Raw genomic sequence first — 9,617 nt, 5'->3', positions numbered from 1 at the left:
TCTAGCCCTCCTCCCCTTTCCCCGCCCACTCTGGAGTGGCTTTATCCAATGGCGTCTGGGTTCCGGAACTAAAGACGTCAAATGTAACCAATTCTTGAGGAGCTATTCTCAAAGACTCCCGCCTTCATTCTGAGGAGCAGCTTCGTTGACCAATGGATTCCCTTCTAGAGGCAATAAGCGCGCGGGACAAGTAGAGAAGCGGCTGAACTGCCCAATGAACAGGCGGTTTCCGTGGTTGGGGCGTGGCAGAAGCGGTCGTCAGGGGCGTGGCGGCAGTTGCTTGGGCGGGGCCGGTAGCGGCGGGAGCTGCACTGGCCACGGGTTCCGGCTGTATATCCATGAGCGCCGCCGGCAGCCGCGGAGCTTAAGGGACCGGACTGGAGGCGAGCTGAGCACCTGTAGTCAGTCACACGCAGGTAAAGCCACGGCCGAGCGAGGTCCGCGGAGTGGGGATAGCACCCCGGACCCGGCGAACCGAATCCTCGAGCCCCGAGGTTCCCGGCGCAGCTCGGCCCATCACGCCGCAGCCTGAGGGGATCCTCGGATCCTGGGGTGAGGTCCTCTGGGGCCTGTTCTCTGGCGCCGCGGGGGTCACCAGGGCTGGCTTGCCCAGGGGCGGGGGCAGCCCAGATCGCGGCAGGGGATACGCCTTCCTGAGCCCTTTGTCCCCTCCTGCTCGAGGAACCGAGGTGGGGACAGCCCCGACCGCGGCCTCTCTGGCTGCCATCCCCGCCTCAGTGCCCACCCTTGGGTCTTCTGGGGTCTGGGGAGGGGTCTGCCGGTTCAGGCTTGGGGAAGAAGGTCTGGGATCCGCCCCTGAAAGGAGAGGGCCGAGGAGCCTGATTACAGCCCCAGATACCCTAGAGGCCTCTGCGTTTCGGGGCTCCCGGGGCACACCCAGTACCAGTGGGTTTAAGTTCTAGGGAGGCAGTTTTTGACCCACTTGCAAGCACATTTGCAGAGTTCGGCCCCGCGCCCGGCACTGTTCTAGGCACTTCGTGGGCTTTTCCCACAGCTAGAGCTGTTCAGCAGCGTAGGAGGCCGCCTACCAGGCCAGGCAGCTGGCGCCTCGACCTTGGCAATGTCCAGGCAGTGGCAGATGACAGCTACCTGTGCGAGATGCTTAGAAAGGACTCCCAGGGCAGGACCGCATGGCTGATCTGTAAGGCCCTTCTCTCTTTCCACAGGTGCACTCTAGGTGACCTTTAATGCCTAGCTAGAGAAGAGTATTTCTGGGGGTCCATTAGGTTCCAAGTGGCTGTTGAATTCACCCATCATGAATTTTGAGATTTCAGCTCTCAAGAGTGGGCGTTAGCAAAGAGACTGGATTATACGAAAAGATAAAGGTTTATTTAGCAACTAGGAAACTTCTTAATTTGAACTACCATGGACCTGTCTCTTAATCCTCCCGATTCCTCTGTTTTGGTGGCTGGACCTCCAGTTTGTCAGTTTCACCTGCATTCCAGTAACCAAATCCAAACGCAGCTTCCAAGAACAGGCTCCGTAGAGGGACCTGGAGAGTGCAGGTTTGGCAGAGTCAACGAGATCTGTGTCCAGAGCTTTTCGAAGGCCATTTGCTTACAGCCACATTAAACAGATCCAAAAGAGAAACCCTTTCACTACCCTCTGTCATTTGCCTGAATAGAGAGAACATAATAATCTTCTAAAGGTCAGGAGGCAGAGAAAGAATCTTAGCACAACTTGCTCTGCATTTTAGGATGAATTAATCGTTGAATAGCTAGTCAGAAAGCAGACCAGTCCATATACTGCTAGATAGACTCTAATTCAGTCTCCTCAATACACAGGTGCGGAAACTGAGGCCTGGGGTGGTCACAAGGCTGGTTGGTCATCACAGACCAATGACTAAGGGTTGATCTCTTGACTTTAGATCTAGCCAGTGCATGACTTATTTCACTCCATGCTTAGTTAGCTTATTCTCAGTATTTTAAGTTCTATGGCAGTCCAGAGAGATTAGGAGGACAGATTTTGGTGCCTGAGTGCCTGGATTTGAATCCTAGCCCTGCGTCTTACTGGCTGTGCAACCTTGGGCAAGCTACCTTACCTCTCTGTGCCTCTGTTTCCTCGCCTCTAAAACAGAAATAATAATGATACATTAGAAGGTTGTTTTGAATTACTATACCTGAAGCATTTAGAACAGTACCTGACACAGGGTAAGCACTATAGATTTGCTAGATATGATATTCTTTTGCCTTTTTATATATATTTTTTCATATCCACCACCCAGTATTTCCTGTCAGGAGCTAATTTTCCCCCAGTTCCCTTCCCCCAACCCCCCAATTCATTAATCATATTCCAGATCTCGTTTTAACACAGACATCTGCAGGAGTTTCCAAGTCAGGTTGCATTTTATATCTTACTTATTTTGCTGATTCAGGTAATTCAGTTTCTATGTTAGCTCCCCCCTTGCAGTTGCATTCTTCTTAGGCTCTGAACCTTTTAAAATTCTCTTAAAAGCAGGCAGTGAATGGGGTGGGAATCCCTCGAAATGGTGAAGTCCTGGATGATACCAGTGTCTGTGGTGTCCTTCCAAATACGTATTCCCTCTCTTCAGCCCTCCTCCCCAGTGATCAGTGTGATGCAGCTTGATTCTAAGTGGATGAACATTTTTAGATTAAGATTTTATGAGCCACCGTATTGAGTGCTTTCCGGAAGTTCAGGGATCATGTGTCAACTGCATTTAAGCAAGTTACTTAGTCATTCGAGTAGGGGAAGCACCAGCAGCACCTGCCTGGCCTGGCAGAAGCAGAAGTGTGTGACTGATCCCTGCTGGCAATCTAGCTTGTTCACTGGTTTATCTGCGTTTTTCCTGTTCTTTTCCAGAGCTTGAAATAAACCAGACAGCAAGTACAATGGAATGGTCTTTTTCCTCTCATTTTATGGGGGTCATCGGCTTTCTTCCTTTTTTACTTTCACCTTCATTTCCTTTATCGCCTTCACGGGTCTGACAAATAGCTACTATCACTGTGCCGGCCAATTCCCTTTTGATGAAAAGATGCCTGCCACTTCCATTTTTTGCAGGAATCCAGTCTGTCACCTTTGATTTTTCTCTTCTCTTTTTACTTGTTTCTAGATTGAACCAAGATTATCACTTCATTAAAGGGTACCTTGTTATGCTTTATTTTTCTTGAGTTGATTCTGAATTTGTTTTTTGTTTAGGCTATTCTAGAGATCAGCCATTTTAGAATAATAGTTTTCATTTCTTTACTTGTGTGTTAATATGGGCCCCTTTCTCTCTTTCTCGCTCTGTTTTCTCAACATTTTGGTGGAAGGGTTTCTCATTCTCTGTTACTCATTGCTTTGAGCATGAACACCTTCTCTTGGTAGTCTCTGGCAGGACCCATAACCTCTGTAGTGGTTCCCACTGCCCTTGTTCAGAGCTCCTGGCCTGAGCAGGAAATAATTTCTTTGGTCTTATTGGAGACAGGGGCAGAATCTATCTTATTTTTGGCCTAAAATCTGGCTCTTTTAAAAGCCCCGGCAGAGAGACATTTCCAATATAATGGAATTTCATGTGACAGAATTTCTGCCATGACCTATAGCTTACAGTGTTCCCATTTTTATTACATTATGAGTTTTGAGTACTCCCTGACCAGTTTCAGAGTAAAGATGATGTGGGGCATGAGGTGTTTAAGCCTTTCTGTTTCATCTTGAGCTAAGCTATCCCCAGCAACAGAGCAATGAGAAGTTCAGGGTGCCTCTTAAATGTCTGGTGTTAGGATTTTATAGCAGCTTTGCATGGTTCAGCATTTTGGCCCGTGCATGATTAGGACATTTTTAAGCCTTGTGCTGCTGTTTCTGTGTTGATACCACACAGGTGCTAACGTTATCTCCTTTCAGGATTATTTTCATATCTACAGATTTCTTTTTTGTTGTCTTGTCCAGGCATCATGTTTTTGGATTAAATGTTTTCTGTTTGTAAAATGGTTGGTGTGGAGAGATGATAAGCCCCACTGTCACCCCTGAGGCTTGCGGACTGGGCCCAGTTGGGTGAGCGGCATGTTACATACCGACCCATCGTCTGATCTTTTGCAATAGTTAAACAGCAGACAAGTGAAGAGCTTTTAGAGAAGTGGAACATTGATACCCTTAGGTCTGCCTGATTTCTGATTTTCTTTTGTTGTCTTTAAGTGGAGGTTCATTAAGTTCAACAAATTGAGCATCTGGTGTGTGCCAGGAATACAGTTGACCAGATTAACAAATGTGTTTGGTTTGTTTCATAAAAACTATTTTGTTTTTAAATGGTTTTTATTAGAAATTTTAAAAATTTTTAATTCAAATTTTAGTTTTTAAAAATAGGTAATACATTCACATGATGAAAGAAAATATTTGAAAGGCACAAAAGTTTAACTAGTAAATACATCTCTGTGTACCCCGACCCCTGATCCTCAGAGGTAACCAGCGTCATGATTTCTTCATCCTCCAGAGGTGGTCTCTGAACTTCCAAGAGATTTTATACATCTATAAGCAAATTCGTTAAACATATTCTGCACACCACCCCTTTTTGCAGAAATGGTAGCGCACTTTATACATGCTATTTGGAACCTTGCCTTTTTCACTTAATATTTCTTGGCAGTGTGAAAAGAGCTTCCACGTCATTTTTTATGAAGGCCATCTATTTTTGATATCTGTTTTCTGTTTCTAAGGATGCTAAAAAACAGTCTTATTTAGGTAGCAGCTTTGCTGGAAATCTTAAAGATCTTGTGGATATTTGGAGGCAATTTTTTTTTCCTATGTCCTCAAGCCCTAAGCCTGAGAAGAGGCTGGGAGAGGTGGAGGGCAGCTTCTAAAGGTCAGCTGTGAAGGGAGAGCTGGGGCATTGGCAAGTGAGGAACGCACTGGTCCTTGGGCCCTTCGCCTTGCCCTCTGTGCAGAATGTGATAGAATTTCCAAGGGAAGTTTGCTGTTTGCTCTCTGTTCTCCAGAGTAGCATCCTGGCCTCCCTAAGTCACATTTCCAGCATCCTTTTTTTTTTTTTTTTTTTGAGACAGTATCTCACTCTTGTCGCCCAGGCTGGAGTGCAGTGGCACGATCTCGGCTCACTGCAACCTCTGCCTCACAGGTTCAAGTGAATCCCCTGCCTCAGCCTCCCAAGTAGCTGGGATTACAGGTGCATGCCATCATACCCAGCTAATTTTGTATTTTTAATAGAGACAGGTTTTATTAAATGTTGGCCAGGCTGGTCTCGAACTCCTGACCTGGGTGATCCTCCTGCCTTGACCTCCCAAAGTGCTGGGATTACAGGCATAAGCCACCACGTCAGGCCACATTTCCAGCATCTCTGTTGCATCTCATCCTGTCTCCTGCACCACAGCATCACTCCACTTGTCCTGCCTTTGGGCATCCAAGAGGAAGCCTGCTCTTTGTCACAGCACTTTCTGTTTGAGTAGCTTTAAGTGTCTCACTCCTTTTCTCTCACCCCAGGAAAAACCAGCTCTCACACCTGCTCCTCTATAAAGTGTCTTCCCCAAATCAATACATATTTTTAGTTGCTCTCCTTGGAAGTATTTCCCAAGATCTCCAAACCACTTTAAACTTCCAAGGCCTGAGCCTGACCTGGCCTCCCTAACAAAGGCTTCCACTGTTGCTGACACTAAGAAGAAAGTTTTCAAGGTTCTTCATATTTGAACTTTCTATGGCTAGGCTTGTGTTTTAAATAACCACACTGTTTTAAACATGTTCTTATAGTCTTCAGTGGCTCCCAGGTCTTGCCTTTTGGGTTTTTTTCCTCTCTCCTTTGAATATGCCTTAACCTTCATCATGCTTATATTTACTTCTGAGTCTTGTTTAGAGCCACCTGGAAATTGGATGAAATCTTCAGTCTACTAGTCAGTCAGCCTAATCTAGAGTCCTTACTTTCTGGTCTTTGCTCATTGCTGAGTACCCACATTGTTAGTCAATTGTACCACAGATACTGTGTTACATAAAGTGAGGAGAGGGAGGTGGTCTTATCAGTTCCACTTTTTCCAGTCTTTCTTGGATAAAAGAGAAGCTTTGAAAGGTTGCCTCCCTGTGTGCACAGTCACATAGGCATGTGTTTGTATAGTGTTTAGTCATGTCAATGAGGGCACTAATAAACAAAAATCAGGAAGTCCAACATGAATTGCTAAAGTTTGATTGTTTCAAGTAAAGAAATACAGCTGGGTGCGGTGGCTCACGCCTGTAGTCCCAACACTTTGGGAGGTTGAGGCAGGTGGATCACCTGAAGTTAGGAATTTGAGACCAGTCTGGCCAACATGGGGAAACCCCATCTCTACTAAAAATATAAAAAGTAGCTGGGCATGGTGGCGCGTGCCTGTAATCCCAGCTACTCAGGAGGCTGAGGCAGGAGAATTGCCTGAACCCAGGAGGCAGAGGTTGCGGTAAGCCGAGATCGCACCATTGCACCCCAGCCTGGGTAACAAGAGCGAAACTCCGTCTCAAAAAAAAAAAAATATATATATATATATATATATATAAAGTAGCTGGGCATGGTGGTGTGTGTCTGTAATCCCAGGTACTTGGGAAGCTGAGGCAAGAGAATCGCTTGAACCTAGTAGGCGGAGGTCGCCATGAGCCAAGGTCGCACCACTGCACTCTGGCCTGAGTGACAGAACGAGACTCTGTCTCAAAAACAACACAAACAAAACAGATGAGGAAATAAAAAAGCCCTGTCATCTAAAAAGAGATCTTTTAGCCTGGGCATGCCTCACACCTGTAATCCCAGCACTTTGGGAGGCCGAGGCAGGCGGATCACTTGAAACCAAGAGTTCGAGACCAGCCTGGCTAACATGATGAAACCCCATCTCCACTAAAAATACAAAACATTAGCTGGGCATGGTGGTGCACACCCGCAATCCCAGCCACTTGGAAAGCTGAAGCAGGAGAATTGCTTGAACCCATGAGGCGAAGGTTACAGTGAGCCAAGATCACGTCACTGTACTCTAGCCTGGGTGACAGAGCAAGACTCTGTCTCGGAAAAAAAAAAGGACATATTTTAGCACCAAAAATGTTGGAAGATCAGTATCCCAGTAAAGAACACTTTATAACCAGAACATATTTCGCTTACGAAAAAGGTTGAGTTAATGACCATTGAATTGTGGCGGTTGGGACGGCCTAAAGTAGAGCATTTTACTCAAGGAAAGGTTCATCTTTTGCAGTTTCCTTAAACAATGCTGGTTACTCTTTTGCTGTGAAACCAGGCCATTGATTTAGTTTAGTTAACCTAGCAGCAGCAGCATTTGCTGGGGCTTTGTGCCCAGTGTTTTAGGTGATACAGACTATACAATGTGGATATGCAATTGTAGCACCTTCTACTGATCTGAACCAATGCTGGAAATTGTTCTTTGACTCCTGAAGTCTGAATTTGTCATGTGTGAAGTGCCATGTTTTAGTTCTTAAGGACTGAGGAGTGGGAGGGGGCTGAAGTGAGACCTCAGCAGCTCGCTGGAACTAAATATGGCTCTTCAGTGGTATTTACACATCAGTTCTTTGGAAGCATGTAGTTAAACTTACTAAATCCATGATTTATTATGCCAGGTAGTGGCCCAGATGGCTTCTGAGATACAGTGTGACTTCTCATCTGAGTCCCCACCACACTTTTTCCTCCTGTAGCACCGCCACATTCACTTTATGCTATGGATTTCCCAATCCAGGGCTGAGGATGTGTCCTTGAGATTCCTTAAGTTCTCATTAGATGACGAACACAGGCTTTTTGGTTTCATGTTAATGATAATTAGAAATGTTTTACTCGCCTGTCCTGGAATGTTGGGATACTAATTATAATATCAAGGTCCACCCACACAGTCTCAGTGCCTCCCCCATTTGTATGTGACTTTCTAATGAATTGAAGGCAGCTAACCTGCTATAGAGAAAAATACAGATATGGAATTAGTGCAGAAAAGATGTAATAGCATCAAGTGAAGTCAAATGATATCACACAGCACTGTGTAAATGAAGGCTGTAGCAGGGGTCCCAGCAAGAAAAGGGGTGTGAGAATGGACTTGTCACACTGTACCTGGCAGTGTAGGCTCTCAGGACCCGAAGGACCCTCTCAGGAGACACTGACATTGTCTGCAGGTATTTCAGGCCTGAAAAGTGGCATTAGTCACATTACGTTAATGTAGCTCATCTGGATTTTACTGTTTGAGTAATTTTGTGTTTTTATAAATGTGGTTGGATCTCTGTAATTGTAAAAGTGCTAAAGGAAGTTTATGCTCTGTACTGAGTACTATTTGTACTGTTCATGCATTTTAAGAAATAGTATAAAGCCGGGCGCAGTGGCTCATGCCTATAATCCTAGCACTTTGGGAGGCCGAGGTGGGTGGATCACCTGAGGTGAGGAGTTCAAGATAAGCCTGGCCATCATGGTGAAACCCCATCTTTAAAAAAAAAAAAAAAAAGAAAGAAAGAAATAGTGTAATTAATAGTTGGATAAAAGTAGTTCAATTTAAATTTAAGAATTGAACACAAAGTAATTTAATCAGGGGCATCTGGCAGGACTAGTTATTTCCCTCAGAGGGAGCCATGTGGTACCTGAGTTTGAAAGACCCCAGTGCAGGAATCTAAGCTCTGGGAGGCAGACAGAGGTTTCCAGTCATGTTTGTTTCATTCATAGGGCTTCTTTCCATGTGTTGAACAGTTTAGAAATATTAGCTGAGTTGAAAAGTTAGTTGACATAATTGATTTTATGCCTTGAGATCCTGGAAGTGATAAAGTCATTTGGAGAACTTGAGAAACACTCCCAAGGAGAGTGACAAAAATTACTTATGAGTTTGGGGAAGACACTTTACAGGGGAGCAGATACAAGTCATCACATCTGTTTGTACGTGCCGCCAACACTTACCTTCCACATTAATGAAAGGAGGCCTTCCAAAACTAATTTCTCTGGTTCTTTTTGTATGTTTATTTTTGGAGTGAGTGATAAAGTTTTCTTGTTGATATTTGTGTGACCTAAACACTTGCCAGAATTGCAGTAGCTGGCAGCAGCCTGAAGTTTATTTTTTACAGGTGACTCCTCAGCTCAGGGACAGTAGAGGCTTGATTGCAGCGGAAAGTTGGGGTGAACTTGGGCCTTAGTGACTAGCAGGACGGTTTGTCATATTGTTAAATAATCACTCATTCATTTATTAGCTTTTTATTCTGGGAATTTTAAAGACACACAAAAGTAGAGAGAATCATGTAGTGAACCTCCATGCCACACAAAACTTACCACCAGCTTAAACAATAGTCAACTCATAACCACTCACATTTCCAATTGTTTAAAAATGGCATAAGTGTTTTCCTCCTTAAGCTTAATTTCTTTGAATTACAATTCAAGTAAGGATTAGACATAATGGTTGATTGCTCTACCATTTATGTCTCTAAGCTACAGATCCCCTTCCTTTTCTTCTTTTCCCTGTAATTTGTTGGAGAAACTGGGTAGCTTGTCCAGTAGAGGTATTTATTTACTTTTGAACAGATAATACATTCATGTGGTATGACATTCAAAAGGTAAACATGGTAAAGAGTGGAAAACCTTCCTCCCAAGAAGCAGTCAATGTTACTTGTATCTGTATATTTTTTCAGAGATCTTTTATGTGTGTCCCAGCAAATGTGTCTGTATCTATATCCCTTTTCTT

At 44.6% G+C, this 9,617-nt stretch overlaps 1 protein-coding gene across 1 annotated transcript in view; it reads left to right on the top strand.

Moving 5' to 3' along the window:
* Nucleotides 1–309: 309 nt before the first annotated feature.
* ABHD2 (abhydrolase domain containing 2, acylglycerol lipase) overlaps nucleotides 310–9,617 on the top strand; it is a 103,133-nt gene continuing 93,825 nt past the window's right edge. Inside the window, exon 1 of the mRNA XM_012463878.2 lies at nucleotides 310–416. The gene's annotated coding sequence lies outside the window, so the exon portion shown is untranslated. The remainder of the gene's footprint in view (nucleotides 417–9,617) is intronic.

This window comes from Aotus nancymaae, unplaced genomic scaffold, assembly GCF_030222135.1.
Source record: "Aotus nancymaae isolate 86718 unplaced genomic scaffold, 86718_ANA_hifiasm-v0.15.2.pri h1tg000014l, whole genome shotgun sequence".
In the NCBI taxonomy this organism is placed as follows: Eukaryota; Metazoa; Chordata; class Mammalia; order Primates; family Aotidae; genus Aotus; species Aotus nancymaae.
This window is presented reverse-complemented; position numbering and strand designations above follow the sequence as displayed.